Source organism: Bacillus rossius, chromosome 1 (genome assembly GCF_032445375.1).
Source record: "Bacillus rossius redtenbacheri isolate Brsri chromosome 1, Brsri_v3, whole genome shotgun sequence".
NCBI classification, from domain to species: Eukaryota; Metazoa; Arthropoda; class Insecta; order Phasmatodea; family Bacillidae; genus Bacillus; species Bacillus rossius.
The window spans coordinates 275,676,054-275,696,630 of NC_086330.1; positions in this window are offsets into that span (position 1 = coordinate 275,676,054).

Consider the following 20,577-nt stretch of genomic DNA (forward strand, 5'->3'; position numbering starts at 1 on the left):
TGGTACGTCAATTATTACTTCAAATCAAGTGGTTTAGTGTCGATGTAATGAAGATACGACATTAAAGGAAGAGATTTTTATTTATGGAATTTTGAGGCAGTTTTGACCTTTTTAATGAATAGTGCACTAGCAAAGAAACATGGGTATTATAACAATGGTGGCAATCGCATTCGGGTCACTTTGTTGGGAAGAGATTTTGCTGACCACTAAACCAAAGCTGGCGCGTCAACTCCTGTGTTCAAAAAATTGTCTGTTAAGCCATGTGTGAAAGTTTGGTGGCTTATATTTTGTTACTTATTCACGTTTTTAAAACTTAACCGATTTTTTTGAAACACAGGTAGCTCCATAACTGTATTAACACAATAATAAATATGATAACGAAATTCTATCTCTTTGGAGGTCAATAATGATGGAAATATAAGTTTACAACAATTTATCATTTCTCCGAAACTAATGAAGCCTAAGTAAAGTTATTTGATATGAATAATTAACATACTAAGTAGTATATATTGGCCGGTCCGGAAACAGGCCTCAGGCGGTGGATTGAGATTGTCGGTCCGCCATCTTAGATTTGTGACGTCACGGCGGCAAAAATTCCTCAAAATTCCTCAAAAATGACTCAAAATGACTCAAAAATTCCCGTTTTAAGAAAAAATTTCCCGTTTTCGGGGGAAAAATTCCCGTTTCGAGGGAAAATTTCCCGTTTTAGTCCTTAAAAATCCCAACGGCTAGAAATGTCCTGATAGAGGCTTAAGCATCCTTAACTCAAGCCTCAGTTAGGCCTCTATCAGGATGTGACCTTGACCTTTGACCTTGACCCCGACGGCCATCTTGGATCCACCATCTTGGATGACGTCATTTCGTTTTCTCGAACATTCCGGCATTGTGTTATCCGCCATTTTGAATTATGACGTCACTGTTGCAATTTCCGTTACGGCCGCCATCTTTAACTTTTTTATTATCCGATTTTAATAAAAAAAATTAAAATTTATTAAAAAAATTCAAATAATAAAAATTTAATAAAAATATTTCAAAAGCATACTTTTTCGACACGGAGCTCGGAGTCCTCGGTTCGAACCCGACGAGTGCAAAAAAATTAAAAATGACGACCGATCCTTCCCTCGTGGTGGGTGCTGGCAGACTGACTCCCACCACTTTTTATCATCATCTAGTATGACGTCATGTCCGCCATCTTGTCCTCGTCTGCTGGAAGCCATCATCATTGTATCGTCGGCTAGAGTGCGCCGATGACATGTTAGTTTAATTCGTATCCGCTAGAGTGCAGTTATAATTTATTACTGTGACACCCGCCATCTTGTCATTTGGCCGCCATCTTGAAAATCCGTAATTATTTAGCTAGAAATTCGGGAAAACTTTCAAAATTCATTAAATAAATCACTCATTAATTTACATATTGATTCGATCGATTCCCGTCCTCGGTTCGATCTTGGATGATGCAAAAAAAATTAAATATAACATCAATTTAACATAATAGTAACAGGTTCGAGGAATTAAACACTGCAAGTTCTTTTACAAACATAATATTTATTACATAATTTCTATTCTACTACAGGATCATTTGAGAAAGCCAGCAATCTTATAATCATTTAGTTCCGCAGCGGTGTGAAATGACTAATTCTTAGCTCCAATCGGTTTATACTAGACAGAGTCCAGCCAGAACCTTTACAGACATAGTCCACCTCTTCTTGACAGAGTTTCTGGATACTGTTTTTAACAGTTTGCTTCACATCGTTAGAACTGTAAATTACTGCAGCCGATGTCTTGAATGCACACTTCTTCACTTTGTCATCGAACGGATATGGCTTTCCATATATACAGTTCAACCACACGTTATATTTCAAAGGTCCGTTTGTTGCTACATCATCAGTAAGCTGATTGATTATGTCCTCTCTGATATCATCAAGAAAATTACAAATGTCTTTCGACTCACCTAACGTATTTAAATAATAATAGTCCTTCAATGTTCCACGAAATGCAGACTGCGCCAAGTAGAAGCCATTATCGTTCACTTGTAATGCTCCGAACACAGTCTTAGGTTTATTTTCCTGTTCAGACGTCATACCAATCGGTTGCTGCACATCGGTTTTCTTGCTTGTACGCTCACGAGCCTTCAACCTAAACCGAGGAGTCGAAATTTCTGCAGGTAGTTCAGCAGTAGGCACACGGACTTCACCTTTACAGTTTTTCGCATGTCGTCGCAAATTATCAATTCGAGTAAACCATTCATGACACTCATCACATCGAAACTTCATGCGAGATGGATTCTTCGTGCATTTGCTCCGCTCATGTCTTCGTGCATCATGGGAAAATGCGAACGACGTATCACAGTAGCTGCAAGGATACCGTGGTGATGAAGACGATCCTTTCAGACCCGATCCAGATACAGGCGTTACAACAGTAGTACCATTTCCAGGCATTCTCTTATGCACATCGATGCATCGTTGTTGCGACGAAACCTTTACTTTCTGCCGAACAGCAGGGCCTTTGCATGCCTTCATGTGCGTTTTCATATTATCTTTTCTGGCAAACTGCTTATGACATTTCTCACAAACAAACATTTTACGATATAGGTTCTTGACACATTCGCTCCTCTCGTGTCGCCGAGCATTGCTGCTGTTTGAGAAAATCTTGTCGCAATAACAGCACCGATGTTCGCTAGTTGTCAAATCAGCATCCATTGAAGTCTCCATCGAGGTCGTATCGTCGATCGTCGTGGTTTCCTGATCCAGCTCAGTAGTCATTAAGCTATCTTCTGCTGGTGGTATCACATCTGTTGAAATCTCCTCTAGTGTTGACATAGACGTTGTCAACGGAATCTGCTCCTTCTCCGTCGTAGCTGTCGTCAAGGTTCCCGTAGACGATGGTACAACCTCCATCGAGTTCGTCGTTAAAGTCGGTAAAGATGCCATCGAGTTCGCAAGAACAGGTAATTACATGATTAATGCACCAGAAGAAACAAACTAGGTGATCCTTACACCGACGACGTCAGTAACAAACTGAGCGTCCTGTTGTCTAGGACTCGCTTATATACATGCACCGTATGGAATAAAACGCTAGTCAAATCAAGAACCATTTACAATAATACTAGAGTCAAAACAACATTAAAATAGAAGCACCGACAACGAAACGGCAGCACATTTGGAAGCACCGACAACGAAAAGACAGCACATTTGGAAGCACCGACAACGAAAAGGCAGCACATTTGGAAGCACCGAAAACGAAACGGCATTACATTTGGAAGCACCGACAACGAAAAGGCAGCACATTCGGAAGCAGCGACAACGAAAAGGCAGCACATTTGGAAGCACCGACAACGAAAAGTCAGCACATTTGGAAGCACCGACAACAAAATGGCAGCACATTTGGAAGCACCGACAACGAAAAGGCAGCACATTTGGAAGCACCGACAACGAAACGGCAGCACATTTGGAAGCACCGACAACGAAAAGGCAGCACATTTGGAAGCACCGACAACGAAACGGCAGCACATTTGGAAGCACCGACAACGAAACGGCAGCACATTTGGAAGCACCGACAACGAAACGGCAGCACATTTGGAAGCACCGACAACGAAACGGCAGCACATTTGGAAGCACCGACAACGAAACGGCAGCACATTTGGGAGCACCGACAACGAAACGGCAGCACATTTGGAAGCACCGACAACGAAAAGGCAGCACATTTGGAAGCACCGACAACGAAAAGGCAGCACATTTGGAAGCACCGACAACGAAAAGGCAGCACATTTGGAAGCACCGACAACGAAAAGGCAGCACATTTGGAAGCACCGACAACGAAAAGGCAGCACATTTGGAAGCACCGACAACGAAACGGCAGCACATTTGGAAGCACCGGCAACGAAAAGGCAGCACATTTGGAAGCACCGACAACGAAAAGGCAGCGCATTTGGAAGCACCGAAAACGAAAAGGCAGCACCATCATCAAAAAGGCTGCACATTTGTCATTGGCTCCAATATTCATTGGCTCCAATATTCATTGGCTCCATTATTCATTGATTCCATCAGTCTATTGATTCCATCAGTCTAGTGACTCCATCTGTCATTGGCTCCTACAGTCTTTGGCTCCAACAGTCATTGGCTCCAACAACTGTCTTTTGTCTCACCAACTCCAAATATATATATTTGGTTAGAATTCTACGAGTCTAAGAGACTATGAGACCACATGGCTACGAGTCTAAAATGATCTAGCTGGTTACAAGTTATACATGGCTTGCGAGGCTACAGAGCTACGAAGTTTCTAGTACACAGGTTTACATGACTGCGAGGATACAGGACTACAAGTCTGCAAGAGTACTTGACTACGAAGGTACTCGTCTACATGACTCCAGTTACCGCATCTGTCTTCGACGGAATTTTCTCTTTTGCTCCAACTGCTCCATCAGCATTATGTTATAAGATTACAAGGCCTCTTGCTTACGTAGCTTCAAGTCTACAAGCCTCCAATGCATCATGACTGCGAGACTACGATCAATGAGGTTACGAGTCTACGCGATTGCGAGTCTTCTAGGTTACATGATCGCGAGGCTATAGGACTACGAAGCTTCTAGAACGCATGGTTACGAGACTGCGAGGCTACATTTCTACGAGGTCCCAAGACATCCAGGCTACGCGACTACGAGCCATGAGGTTACGAGACTACGTGACTACGAATCTTAAAGTTTATGAGACTGCGAGGCTACAGAGCTACGAAGCCTCTAGTACACAGGTTTACGTGACTGCGAGGATACAGGACTACGCGACTTCGAGCCATAAGGTTACGAGATTACGTGACTAAGAATCTTCATGTTTACGAGACTGCGAGGCTACAGAGCTACGAAGCCTCTAGAAAACGAGTTTACGTGACTGCGTGGATACAGGAATACAAGTCTGCATGAGTTCTTGACTACGAAGCTACTCGTCTACAAGGCTCCAATTGACACATCTGTCTTCGATGGAATTTTCTCTTTTGCTACATCTACACCATCAGCATTATGTTATAAGATTACAAAGCTACTTGCTTACGTAGCTTCAAGTCTACGAGGCTCCAATACATCATGACTACGAGACTACGAGCCATGAGGTTACGAGACTATGCGATTGCAAGTCTTCAAGGTTACGTCATCGCGAGGCTATAGGACTACGAAGCTTCCAGAACGCATGGTTACGAGAATGCATGACTAATTGGCCGCATGGCTACGAAAATTTATGTCTCTAACTGACTACAATAGCACTATTCAGTGGTGAGAGTTAATTTATTTCATGCAAAGGTACTTGCTGCAAGCAGTTCCACTTTTCAACATCAGATGACGTCACGTTTTGCTTGCAGGTAAAATAATATTTATTTATTTTATGCGGGATGCGGGTTGTTCACTATCGATCGCATAAGAAGAATGGCATCGATAGTCTTCAAGGAGAAGGAAGTTCGTCCTTCCTGCTAGTGCTTCTCAGATTTCTCACGGTCCGCCATCTTGGATTGTGACGTCACGGCTGCCATCTTAGATGGGTGTGACTTTGACCTTTGACCGAAACCGCAGGAATGATCGCAAGCACACGGATTAACCATCAAAATATATATAAGAATTATCAGGAGCACACGGAGAAAACCATCATAATATTGGCAAGAATAATCAGGAGCACACGGAGAAAAACGACACATGTTTTCTTTGATATCATAAAATTACAGAAAAATAATATTTAAAAATAAAAAAAATTAATAAAAAAATTTAAAATAAAAACAAAAAATACATAAAATTCTGGCTTGTACTAGAACTCTATCTTTGCTCAGCAATGATAAGTTTACAAGCTAGCAGAATCTATTTATGTATTTTTTGTTTTAATTTTAAATTTTTTTATTAATTTTTTTTATTTCTAAATATTTTTTTTCTGTAATTTTATGATATCAAAGAAAACATGTGTCGTTTTTCTCCGTGTGCTCCTGATTATTCTTGCCAATATTATGATGGTTTTCTCCGTGTGCTCCTGATAATTCTTATATATTTTTTGATGGTTAATCCGTGTGCTTGCGATCATTCCTGCGGTTTCGGTCAAAGCTCAAAGTCACACCCATCTAAGATGGCAGCCGTGACGTCGCAATCCAAGATGGCGGACCGTGAGAAATCTGAGAAGCACTAGCAGGAAGGACGAACTTCCTTCTCCTTGAAGACTATCGATGCCATTCTTCTTATGCGATCGATAGTGAACAACCCGCATCCCGCATAAAATAAATAAATATTATTTTACCTGCAAGCAAAACGTGACGTCATCTGATGTTGAAAAGTGGAACTGCTTGCAGCAAGTACCTTTGCATGAAATAAATTAACTCTCACCACTGAATAGTGCTATTGTAGTCAGTTAGAGACATAAATTTTCGTAGCCATGCGGCCAATTAGTCATGCATTCTCGTAACCATGCGTTCTGGAAGCTTCGTAGTCCTATAGCCTCGCGATGACGTAACCTTGAAGACTTGCAATCGCATAGTCTCGTAACCTCATGGCTCGTAGTCTCGTAGTCATGATGTATTGGAGCCTCGTAGACTTGAAGCTACGTAAGCAAGTAGCTTTGTAATCTTATAACATAATGCTGATGGTGTAGATGTAGCAAAAGAGAAAATTCCATCGAAGACAGATGTGTCAATTGGAGCCTTGTAGACGAGTAGCTTCGTAGTCAAGAACTCATGCAGACTTGTATTCCTGTATCCACGCAGTCACGTAAACTCGTTTTCTAGAGGCTTCGTAGCTCTGTAGCCTCGCAGTCTCGTAAACATGAAGATTCGTAGACACGTAATCTAGTAACCTTATGGCTCGAAGTCGCGTAGTCCTGTATCCTCGCAGTCACGTAAACCTGTGTACTAGAGGCTTCGTAGCTCTGTAGCCTCGCAGTCTCGTAAACTTAAAGATTCGTAGTCACGTAGTCTCGTAACCTCATGGCTCGTAGTCGCGTAGCCTGGATGTCTTGGGACCTCGTAGAATTGTAGCCTCGCAGTCTCGTAACCATGCGTTCTAGAAGCTTCGTAGTCCTATAGCCTCGCGATCATGTAACCTAGAAGACTCGCAATCGCGTAGACTCGTAACCTCATTGATCGTAGTCTCGCAGTCATGATGCATTGGAGGCTTGTAGACTTGAAGCTACGTAAGCAAGAGGCCTTGTAATCTTATAACATAATGCTGATGGAGCAGTTGGAGCAAAAGAGAAAATTCCGTTGAAGACAGATGCGATAACTGGAGTCATGTAGACGAGTACCTTCGTAGTCAAGTACTCTTGCAGACTTGTAGTCCTGTATCCTCGCAGTCATGTAAACCTGTGTACTAGAAACTTCGTAGCTCTGTAGCCTCGCAAGCCATGTATAACTCGTAACCAGCTAGATCATTTTAGACTCGTAGCCATGTGGTCTCATAGTCTCTTAGACTCGTAGAATTCTAGCCAAATATATATATTTGGAGTTGGTGAGACAAAAGACAGTTGTTGGAGCCAATGACTGTAGGAGCCAATGACTGTAGAAGCCAATGACAGATGGAGTCACTAGACTGATGGAATCAATAGACTGATGGAATCAATGAATAATGGAGCCAATGAATATTGGAGCCAATGAATATTGGAGCCAATGACAAATGTGCAGCCTTTTTGATGATGGTGCTGCCTTTTCGTTGTCGGTGCTTCCAAATGCGCTGCCTTTTCGTTGTCGGTGCTTCCAAATGTGCTGCCTTTTCGTTGCCGGTGCTTCCAAATGTGCTGCCGTTTCGTTGTCGGTGCTTCCAAATGTGCTGCCTTTTCGTTGTCGGTGCTTCCAAATGTGCTGCCTTTTCGTTGTCGGTGCTTCCAAATTTGCTGCCTTTTCGTTGTCGGTGCTTCCAAATGTGCTGCCTTTTCGTTGTCGGTGCTTCCAAATGTGCTGCCTTTTCGTTGTCGGTGCTTCCAAATGTGCTGCCGTTTCGTTGTCGGTGCTTCCAAATGTGCTGCCGTTTCGTTGTCGGTGCTTCCAAATGTGCTGCCGTTTCGTTGTCGGTGCTTCCAAATGTGCTGCCTTTTCGTTGTCGGTGCTTCCAAATGTGCTGCCGTTTCGTTGTCGGTGCTTCCAAATGTGCTGCCTTTTCGTTGTCAGTGCTTCCAAATGTGCTGCCATTTTGTTGTCGGTGCTTCCAAATGTGCTGCCTTTTCGTTGTCGGTGCTTCCAAATGTGCTGCCTTTTCGTTGTCGGTGCTTCCGAATGTGCTGCCTTTTCGTTGTCGGTGCTTCCAAATGTGCTGCCGTTTCGTTTTCGGTGCTTCCAAATGTGCTGCCTTCTCGTTGTCGGTGCTTCCAAATGTGCTGTCTTTTCGTTGTCGGTGCTTCCAAATGTGCTGCCGTTTCGTTGTCGGTGCTTCTATTTTAATGTTGTTTTGACTCTAGTATTATTGTAAATGGTTCTTGATTTGACTAGCGTTTTATTCCATACGGTGCATGTATATAAGCGAGTCATAGACAACAGGACGCTCAGTTTGTTACTGACGTCGTCGGTGTAAGGATCACCTAGTTTGTTTCTTCTGGTGCATTAATCATGTAATTACCTGTTCTTGCGAACTCGATGGCATCTTTACCGACTTTAACGACGAACTCGATGGAGGTTGTACCATCGTCTACGGGAACCTTGACGACAGCTACGACGGAGAAGGAGCAGATTCCGTTGACAACGTCGATGTCAACACTGGAGGAGATTTCAACAGATGTGATACCACCAGCAGAAGATAGCTTAATGACTACTGAGCTGGATTTGCAGGAAACCACGACGATCGACGATACGACCTCGATGGAGACTTCAATGGATGCTGATTTGACAACTAGCGAACATCGGTGCTGTTATTGCGACAAGATTTTCTCAAACAGCAGCAATGCTCGGCGACACGAGAGGAGCGAATGTGTCAAGAACCTATATCGTAAAATGTTTGTTTGTGAGAAATGTCATAAGCAGTTTGCCAGAAAAGATAATATGAAAACGCACATGAAGGCATGCAAAGGCCCTGCTGTTCGGCAGAAAGTAAAGGTTTCGTCGCAACAACGATGCATCGATGTGCATAAGAGAATGCCTGGAAATGGTACTACTGTTGTAACGCCTGTATCTGGATCGGGTCTGAAAGGATCGTCTTCATCACCACGGTATCCTTGCAGCTACTGTGATACGTCGTTCGCATTTTCCCATGATGCACGAAGACATGAGCGGAGCAAATGCACGAAGAATCCATCTCGCATGAAGTTTCGATGTGATGAGTGTCATGAATGGTTTACTCGAATTGATAATTTGCGACGACATGCGAAAAACTGTAAAGGTGAAGTCCGTGTGCCTACTGCTGAACTACCTGCAGAAATTTCGACTCCTCGGTTTAGGTTGAAGGCTCGTGAGCGTACAAGCAAGAAAACCGATGTGCAGCAACCGATTGGTATGACGTCTGAACAGGAAAATAAACCTAAGACTGTGTTCGGAGCATTACAAGTGAACGATAATGGCTTCTACTTGGCGCAGTCTGCATTTCGTGGAACATTGAAGGACTATTATTATTTAAATACGTTAGGTGAGTCGAAAGACATTTGTAATTTTCTTGATGATATCAGAGAGGACATAATCAATCAGCTTACTGATGATGTAGCAACAAACGGACCTTTGAAATATAACTTGTGGTTGGACTGTATATATGGAAAGCCATATCCGTTCGATGACAAAGTGAAGTAGTGTGCATTCAAGACATCGGCTGCAGTAATTTACAGTTCTAACGATGTGAAGCAAACTGTTAAAAACGGTATCCAGAAACTCTGTCAAGAAGAGGTGGACTATGTCTGTAAAGGTTCTGGCTGGACTCTGTCTAGTATAAACCGATTGGAGCTAAGAATTAGTCATTTCACACCGCTGCGGAACTAAATGATTATAAGATTGCTGGCTTTCTCAAATGATCCTGTAGTAGAATAGAAATAATGTAATAAATATTATGTTTGTAAAAGAACTTGCAGTGTTTAATTCCTCGAACCTGTTACTATTATGTTAAATTGATGTTATATTTAATTTTTTTTTGCATCATCCAAGATCGAACCGAGGACGGGAATCGATCGAATCAATATGTAAATTAATGAGTGATTTATTTAATGAATTTTGAAAGTTTTCCCGAATTTCTAGCTAAATAATTACGGATTTTCAAGATGGCGGCCAAATGACAAGATGGCGGGTGTCACAGTAATAAATTATAACTGCACTCTAGCGGATACGAATTAAACTAACATGTCATCGGCGCACTCTAGCCGACGATACAATGATGATGGCTTCCAGCAGACGAGGACAAGATGGTGGACATGACGTCATACTAGATGATGATAAAAAGTGGTGGGAGTCAGTCTGCCAGCACCCACCACGAGGGAAGGATCGGTCGTCATTTTTAATTTTTTTGCACTCGTCGGGTTCGAACCGAGGACTCCGAGCTCCGTGTCGAAAAAGTATGCTTTTGAAATATTTTTATTAAATTTTTATTATTTGAATTTTTTTAATAAATTTTAATTTTTTTTATTAAAATCGGATAATAAAAAAGTTAAAGATGGCGGCCGTAACGGAAATTGCAACAGTGACGTCATAATTCAAAATGGCGGATAACACAATGCCGGAATGTTCGAGAAAACGAAATGACGTCATCCAAGATGGTGGATCCAAGATGGCCGTCGGGGTCAAGGTCAAAGGTCAAGGTCACATCCTGATAGAGGCTTAACTGAGGCTTGAGTTAAGGATGCTTAAGCCTCTATCAGGACATTTCTAGCCGTTGGGATTTTTAAGGACTAAAACGGGAAATTTTCCCTCGAAACGGGAATTTTTCCCCCGAAAACGGGAAATTTTTTCTTAAAACGGGAATTTTTGAGTCATTTTGAGTCATTTTTGAGGAATTTTGAGGAATTTTTGCCGCCGTGACGTCACAAATCCAAGATGGCGGACCGACAATCTCAATCCACCGCCTGAGGCCTGTTTCCGGACCGGCCAATATATACTACTATACTAAAACAACCAAAAATATTTTAACTTTTTACGAAATTCTAGCCCAAAGGAGTGCAAAGAGAATGAATTGAGTTTTATGAAGTAAAATTCGTATCTTCAGGTCTATTTGGGCGGGAGGTAAGAATGAACAAAATTGAGTTCATAGTTACGTAATAATTTTTTTCTTATTATTATTTATATTATTATTATTAGAAAATTGAACTTTGAGGAAGTGAAAATGGATAGGTTTTATATTTAAAAAAATCTCTAAATTAAATCAAACTGGAGGTAAGAAAATGAGCACAAAAATGTATATGTAGCTATATGTATAAATGAAATCAAATCAATTGCAAGCCTGTAAAGCCAACGTTTCGAGTAAAACACTAAATACAATTTTTTAAATTTATTTCTTAGCCGGTGTGTTCCAGCGATTTAGGCAGATCAGTTTATCGACCATCGCGAGATGTCGTCGACTTTTATCTGTCGACACTCCGTGCCGCACCCCACCCCGTCGTCGCCCCAACCGAGCCCACCCAGGGTCGGATCCATACCGCGCGGCCGTAGATATTTATCACTTTATCGGTCCGCATCACATGAGTGGTTCCCTCGCTGCTGGCTCTTCTAACCTCTTCCCTCCAATTCTTCAGCAACCGACCCCAGTAGGTCGCAGGGGCCCTTATGGGTTATGGTGGGTCGTGGATGAGGAGGGGGGGAAGAGGAAGTTGGCGACGCGACGCCCTTTGTCTGCCGCTAAGTGAATTTTGAATCTTATTTCCTTATTACCGCCTTCTTCGCCTGGTGATCCCGCCCCCCTTTCCACTTTCTTCACCTTCGTCACAGCCTCTCCCCTCTGCGGAGGGATATGGCCCGCTCGCGGCCTGGCGGCGCCGGCCAACGCCCTGGGGGCAACGGTGGCACATGTCGCAGTGCCTCGCGAGCACACAGAAAATAATTTTCTGTACTCTTAACAAAAGACTCCTTTGAAAACCAGTCGCCAAGAAATAGTTTTTAATACAACAAGAAAGATATCGTAACTTTTTGCAACACATGGCTAGAGTTATTTATACATATACCTATGTGTGAAATAGGTTTTTCGAAATAAAACTGATTATCTCTTACAACAATTGGTGCATAATTTTATATTTCAATAGAGGTTTTTATTTAAGCATGATTTTTAACCAAATTTAAAAAAAATGGAGGAGGATTTCAATTCGTCTGTATACCTGTATATATAATGTATGCATGATAACTTCTTTGTTTATAAACCGGTTTTAATGATTCTTTTTGCGTTGAGTTTACCAATCCTTGTGATCCCATTTTGTTCATTGTTAATGGACCTTCTACTTCGAAGATACACACGGTAACGCCTAAAAATCAAATAAGAAATGTATGGTGATATATGTATTGTTAGGTTTATGATCATACATAAACTAGGTGGGTACATAACTATGTTCAAGGACTTGCTGGACTGGACTTGGACTACGAAGGTTAACGATAAACAGCATGAATGTGTAGATTTAGTTATTATGGATATTATATCAACACTGGGTATAAGTACCTTACTAAAGAACTAAGGAGAAACACTTCGGAACTATTTAGCTAACAATAGCAGCCTAAATGCTGTGAATGTATTTATTGGGTGTGAATTATACCATTTTTAGTATTTGTTATACGTAAAAAAGATAATTCATTAGTATGTAATATAAATTACAGGACGAAGCTTTACTTCGCAATCGTATAATTTCTGACAATGCTTTCCGTCGTGTGGCATACTCAATAATTTATTTGATTCTAAATCAGACAATAAATACTCTTCCTTCCAAGGTTTTTACACGACTGATAGCTACATACACCTGACCTTTAGCGAAATTTTGTTTCCTAGTTCTATAAAAGCTTTATCAAGCTAAGGTTTGAAAATTCTTATACACACCATTAAATGAAGGATAGGCACATGCACGAAATTAAATATTTCGCCGTCAAATAATTGTTATTGAATGTAAACAAGCAAAGATTCTCGTTGCCAACGCTAATGCCTGGCTCCTAGAGGTGAAGAGGCGTGTGAAGTGTAGGCCAGTGTCGCTCTTAGGACCTCCGCGAATCCAGAGCTCCAGCGAGCCAGGCGGTTACCTTAAACGTCAGGTATGGTTGTAGTTAACGATTTTTGGTTGTTTATAAAGTACTTTTTTCTCAATTTGCCTAAAATGATATTTTATCTGGCCTTTAAACAATTCCGTGGCCTTTATGGGCCAGTCATATAACTAATAAACCATTTTTGGGGAAGAATGGAATTGTTAGTCGCCATATTTATTTTCATAGTGTTTGGCCATAACAGTTTATCGTCAATAATTTTCAAAATTTTGTTTTTGAAGATTTTGTTGAATTCCTGAAGATAATAGTGACTAAATACTAAAATTGGTTCGCCTGTGAAATCAATGACGTTAGTTTTGATTTAATTTATTGGGAATGTCTACAACGTAAATTAAACTGGGATAGTATCAAAACGTTATAAATTTTTAAAATACATTTAAATATTTAACGAAATCCTTTAAAAGTTTTGAAAATAAAATTTAAATGTTTCAAAACTGTTTTAAAACAATATGCAGTATTTGGTTACTTATTTTCCCTTCAAAACCGTATTAACTTTTTTAAATGTTAAATCTGAACAGAAAACACGCTGAATACGTCTAGGTATAGCGAAATTTTTAGAAGAATTTTAATATCTAAGAAATAAAATTAGGTATGTGGTAAAAAATTGTAACGATTATAAGTTATAAAATGGAACTAAAATCAAACATAGTTTGTGTTATGTTAACTAGTCTCAAGTTTGTGTTTTGTAACTTGTCTCAAGTACTACCGAGGTTCTACGTATATTTCAGGAAATTTCGTTCTGTCAACAATGTCCGTACCTAAAAAACTTCATGTGCTTATCAGTGTTCGTAAATAAACATCGTGCGATGCTTTGCACGAAGAGGATTCGATCCCGGCCCTCATTTATAGTCCCGGGATTTGTGATGGCAAAAAAAAACATACCAAATGTAAGTAAAATTAATTATTTTTCATTGTAATTAAGTAGATTTATGTGCTTACAAAATAGTCATTTATGAGTAATCAAGACTAGAATTCACTCAATTACAATAGTTTTTCGACGAAAATCAACGAGATCTCCTTAAATTAAAAAACTTACAATATTATATGTAATTAATTAACTAAACCATTTTTAAACTTCGAAAAAAAGAGAAATATAATCAAAAAAAACGTGAGATAAAATTAATTTGCAATATTTTATCCAACGTAACAGTACAACAAAAAAGATACACTGATCGGCAAAAAAAATATAATTTTATTTACTGTTCACAGTAATGACAAATAATAAAATGAATTTTACACGTATTATTTTTATAGGTAATTTAGGCTATTTGACAAAAAAAACGAGCAAATTATGATACTTACGCGATGCAAAGCGCAACTTTTTAGACACCTTTTTCACTCACGTCACAACTCTCACAACTCGCAACTTCTATGTTTACCGGCGCAAACGCGACTACAATCAGCCGTTAAAACAAGATGGAGTACAAGAAAGTCAAAGTGACAGTGACGGATGAAATGATTTCGTAACATTTGGAAATTTTTATTTTTATGATGTATGTTTCATATCAATTTTTTTGTCAATCCCGGAAATCTCGGGATTAAGACATTTAAGTTGTATCCAGAAAATTTCGGGATTGGAATTGGGCCGGTAAATTCGGGCAGTTGTTACGAAATAGTTTGTAATGCAACAACAAATATAATGTAAATTTGTATCACACATGGCTATGTTAATTTTTTTAATATATATAATACGTTTTTCGATATAATACTGAGTTTATCTTACGAAAATTGGCTCATAGTTCACTCAACCATGAAAAGATTATATATTATTCAGTAATTGGACTTCATTTTGTTTTATTATGCTTAATTAATGTGGACATTTAATACTGGAAAGACATTCAGGGAAGGTTTTCTAATAACTTTACCTATTAGAGGTACTGGGACAACATAAAGCATAAATGTCCTGGTAAGAATCCGCACCCAGTATTAATGCGAACACAATTTTGCAGTAAACAGCTGTTTCCACGTAGATGTTAAAATTTACATGAATATTTATACTCCATTTACATTTATTGAGTGACCGTGTTGTTGCTAAATATGTAAGAGTGAAGGTTACATGATTATTTAACACAAAATAACCAGGAGGCTGTAGGATAAACTATCTTACTTCTGAGGATGAGCCACGTCTTAGTGGCAATGTTTACCGATGTTTCACTCTGCGTTTAAGCAGGCATCTTCAGGATCGAGAATCAGCTTAGATATAATAGACGGGTTGACTTTTTTTTCAGTGCTGAGGCTTCTCGTGATTGGCTACCTGAAGAACATAACCTGGTTAAGTTTAAAATACACCAATCCCTCACGTAGCACGTCTTAAAATTGCGCGAATTCATTTAGCGCGATGTTAATTTTAATGTCCCCGTCTTGAATAGCACGTCTGTAAATTTCAGTTACCCACAGACAAAAAAAAAGTCGGGCATGATGCCACCATGTCTGCTTCAACTCGGTAAACAATAGATGTGCCGTGGCATACAGTTAGCTATAGAAGGGGGGAAGAGATACGCGCGGATGTCTGACTATGTGATCGGCTGTTGCACAAAAATCAGCTATGGCAAGTTCAGTTGCGGCTATGGAGTATGCCGCCCAGCTGTACCGTTGTCGCCCGGTCACAGACCGGGCCGTGATTTAACTTCAGTCGCAGGGAACTCGCACGCACGAAAACAAAGCAACGTCTGCCGGTAACTGTGCGTGCGCAAGCTTCTGCAGTTGGAATCATAGAATCATGGCTTCCAAGTCAGAGCATAATGCTGTTGGTTGTACTAGCGGGAATATATTTGACAGTAGATACCGGAACAGAAATGAACAGATGATTCACATGGAAAAGATTGTAAAATTAATGGTGCAATGAAGGGGCAATGAAAAAAAAATCACGGGCCTGATAGAATTGGTGTAAACCAAACGGTGTTACGCTAATAAGCACTTTAATTTTTGAAAAATTAAAATGTAAATATCCGGACAGTAGCATCGGTTTCACTGCCAGTAAAGGATGGTTTGGAATGTTCGTGGAAAGGTACGCGGCAAGAGTACAGCCATCCGACTGACAAAAAGTACATAGCCACCTATGTCCTGTTACGCTGTGTCATATTTGTGATTAATAGTATTCAATGGTATGCTTTTAAAGATGAATGGTGTGACATATTTATCGTTGAGTGTTTTTCTACGCATTTGTATTACATAAAGAATAATTTCCCTAAACATTTTCGAACACATTAAGAAAATTAGCCTTGCTATTTTTGGGGACTAATGATTCAGAACAAGCGATTTCGACTAACGCGAAAATTTTTAGGAACGCAATGGTCGTGCCGAGTGAGGGGTTGGTGTGTGCCGGCCGTGGGTCGAGGGGACTCGTCCACTCCGCAGTACCTGTCCCCTCCCAGTAAAGGTAAGGGAGAAGGGGTCCGCTGTTCAGGAACCTCGCAGCATGAACAACATTCCAGCACAAAAACCCACAGTCAGTAATATTAATGCCACAATTTTTTGAAATAAATAAAAAATATATTCTTACTGCCTCAGTTCATTTCCCTGATGACATAACAAATCTCAAATCAACCATCACATTAATAAATATATAATCATGTCACAAAGTTTTTTTTATTTACCGATAAATCTTATTTTTAAGTATAAAACAATACACCCAAATATCCGCAACTCACAAAAAATCAGTTTACAGGCTCGTGACTTTAAATTTAACTCAACCCATGCTACTAAGCACCCCAGTATCCTTGCTAGCAAAAAATCAACTATATATATAGCCTTAAATATTTCAACTCTGGAGGTAAAGGGCTTCTCTTGCGGGCTTCGGGGTCTGCTACTTGAGACGAAGACAGCCTAGCTGCAGCTTAAAATGGCTGCTGCGGGATTCATTCATTAAGTAACTAATCTGAGTCAAGTTTCAAATTGTTTGGGAAATGGTTATATGTGAAATTATACACATATATATATTTTTGGAATGGTAGCAGCATCTTATTAGTCCATGGGGATAGGTACTTCCGCGGTACATGGACGGTTTTACCGCCCGGCGTGTGACCGGAATGCCTTGGTGCCGAAGAGGAGGTCCTGTCCTTTCTGGTTTACGAGTATGTCCGAGAGAGCCTTATGGCTCTCTGCCGAAGATGCCGCCTCTCTTCCTAACCACCACCCTTCCCTCCCTTCATTTTTCCTCCCTTCTTCATCCGCCGCCTCACCCACTTTGCTCCTCTAGCCTTCGACGACTCCATAAAACAGATATACCCATCCGATCCGCCGACGCGCCGGGACGTCCTCCGGAGAGGACCTATCAGACCGGAAGGACATGTGGGGAGCGCAGTTACCCCCTGAATGCCCCCGTCAGACAAGAGGCGAGTGTGGGAGGTGGGAGGTTCTGCCAGAGGGCGAGAGGGTTGTCCCTTTCCTTCTTCCCTCTTGGCGATTTCGCTGGCATGCCAGAACGCTTACCGTCCCGAAGACCCCGAGGACAATTACCGCACGGACGGTTGTCCGAAGCTCCTGGCAGGGTTGGATTGGGGGGAGGGGTGATCAGAGTTTATTCGTCTCGTAAAGATGGCGAGCTATTCCGCACCCACTGTTTCCTTTACTTCCACCCCATCCCGATATCTGTTCGAGTGGCGCAGTTTTTGGAAGTCCTCTTAGAGTCATTACGTCCTTCCGTCCAGTTTGACGAATGCTACGTCGGAGAGAGAGGGCACTGTTTTCACCGTCGCCGGTGGAAGAAGCTGTCCCAATTTCTTTGGCTCGCCGCTGCAGCGTCTTCGCGTGACGTTACAGATTGTCGCCCTTCAGTCGGAGATCGCAGCTATTAGCGAAGAGACGGCGGCGCTGGACTGGAAGCGCTCCCGTAGTTTCTTCCCTTACCGGCCGCCTCATCATGGATGTGCTGACAGGCGAGAAGGAACCGCTCTTGCGCGTACACGTCTCTAACGGTGATGCGACTGCGTTTTACGGCTGCGTGGAACGACATTCCTTTTTCTTTCTTTCCCTCCAAACCTCTTCTTTTCCGTTCATCAAAGAAGGGAAAAACTCCTGAGTATATAGTCTGCGCAAAGTAACATGACTCAAATTTGGCACTTCCATCAATTTGTGTCAATGGTAAACGTGTTCTACTGCCACTGTTGTATTGTCAACAGTGTTTGTAAATAACTTCATGTGGTTGTCGGTTTTTATAAATAAACATCATGTTATCCTTTGTCAGGTGGAAGTTGGGAAATGGGTACCACAGGTACTGCGCTGAGTTTTTTTATAAATGGAGAGATATATCCATGTTAAATTATAGGCCTACATATTTTTCAATTTGTATATTCGCACTAAAACAAACGTATCACTAGAAAATAATGCTTGCAATAATACTGAGTTTTTATTCTTACCTAGACATATTTTTGGTTTATGTTGGCCCAATACCTCCAATAGTTAAAGTTATTTGCAAACCGTTCCTTGGATAGCTTTTCAGTATTAACTGCACACATAATAAGCATGAAACAAAACAAAACAAAATTCGGTTATCTTTTCCATGTATTAAAATAAAGCTTGAATGAAACACCTATTAACTTATAAAGCTATGCGTCAATTTTCGTAATAATACGCAGTATTATCTACAAAAAACCTATTTCACATGTGCAAAACTAGCCATAGCCATGTGTTGTACAAAGTATCAGTATTTCTTGTATCTAGTATTAAAAACTATTTCATAGAAACTGGTTTGCAAATGAATCTTTTATAAAACAACAAAAATTTTATTTCTGTGAACTTTCAATAACTGTCAAATTTGAGACAAATTGCATTGTAAAGAATTTTAAATTGTTTTTGTTGCAAGTTTAATTGTACTTTAAAGCTTTGATATTTTATGTAGGCCCTATATATATTAAATCACAAAGGCTTTAAATAAATCTTAAGAATGTATTTTTTAGACTCAACACGTCACATAGCCTTGTTTCAAGTAGATCTTGTTGAAATTAATATTCGTGGACATTGGTGATAATTATGTCAGCTGTACGTATCAGTTTAGAATATTTATAAAGAATTATTTTATGTAGTTTTTATGCACATATTTGGACTATTTACCCAAAATTCAAAATATTAAACAAATATGTAATAATTAAAAATGGCGTTTGTTGATCTCTAGGAAAATATATTTTCCGCAAAAAAAAAAAACACACACACACGCCACAATAACGTATTCCCTCGCCAGTTGTTTCTTCCTTGTAATTGGCGGTCATCAACACGAAAAACCATTTCCTTATTTAGCCATGCAATTCAGATCGCATTTGCTTTCACACAAAATTTCTGTGAATCGTGTTCCGACAGTTGAAACGTAGGCTGAAAGAAACCAACCAGTCACTAAACACAGACGATACTACAGTGTTTTATCTCATAGATAATATTAAAATATTTCTACTATTATATACACATATATGTATGTGTGTGTTTGTGTGTGTGCGCGCGCGCCTACGTATTTCCAAACGGCCGTAATACAGTAATCCGATGAAACCATCACACAAAAAATGTTCTCTAGTTTTGCAAAGGCTTCCTTTGGAAACTATTTGCCAAGAAATATCTTCCTTTTATATATAAAAATTAATTGTGTGTGTTCATCTTCTATACGTTCACGCATCGTTCATACGATTAGGTTGAAAATTTGCACACTTGACCTTCAAAACAAAAACTAAACGAAAACTTAAAAAAAAATTTTCTTAGTGAAATCTCGCCATTCTATCGTCGTAGTACAGACTAACCTCGAAAGAATGCGGGCTATTAAATGTAGTTCACTCGGCACGAGACAGTGCGTGCGCATTGCATGCAATCAGCGAGCTATCGATATCGATATTGGACTCTGTAAGCGCACTCTATACAGTAATCAACTTAACCAAACATGAATGAGCTGCAGATAAAGAAAAATTATTTGAAAGAAACATTACGCATCACCAACTTCGTATTTCCGTTAGTTTCAATAAGTACCTAACCTGCAATATGCTAACAAATAATGGTTTTCAACATTAAAATACATCGTTTTATGCGGAAAAATAATTGTATGGGCAACATATTATACTGGAAAAAATAATTTTATAAAAACATTATTTATATCTTATTATTGGCGGGAACGTTGCATTTGACCATAATGGACGGGAAATCGTTGTAATGGTAATTACCGTACTGTATAGGTGAGATTCTTATAAAACCAATTCTTTTATAAAGAATTAAATAACAATTTATTTAAAATTTCGCCATTCCCTTGATAAATCATTGTTCATCAGATCTCTAATAAAATTTGGCACGCTTGACTTTTAAAACCATGGAGGTATTATACAATGGAATGGTTGTCTTTCAGGAAGTACCTAATATAGAATATGTATAAAGGATAATATGCTGTAAAGTTGTTTAGTAGCTTGAAAAAGAACTCGTTATTAAGATTCGCAAATATGCCATCGTGAATATAGCTAAAGA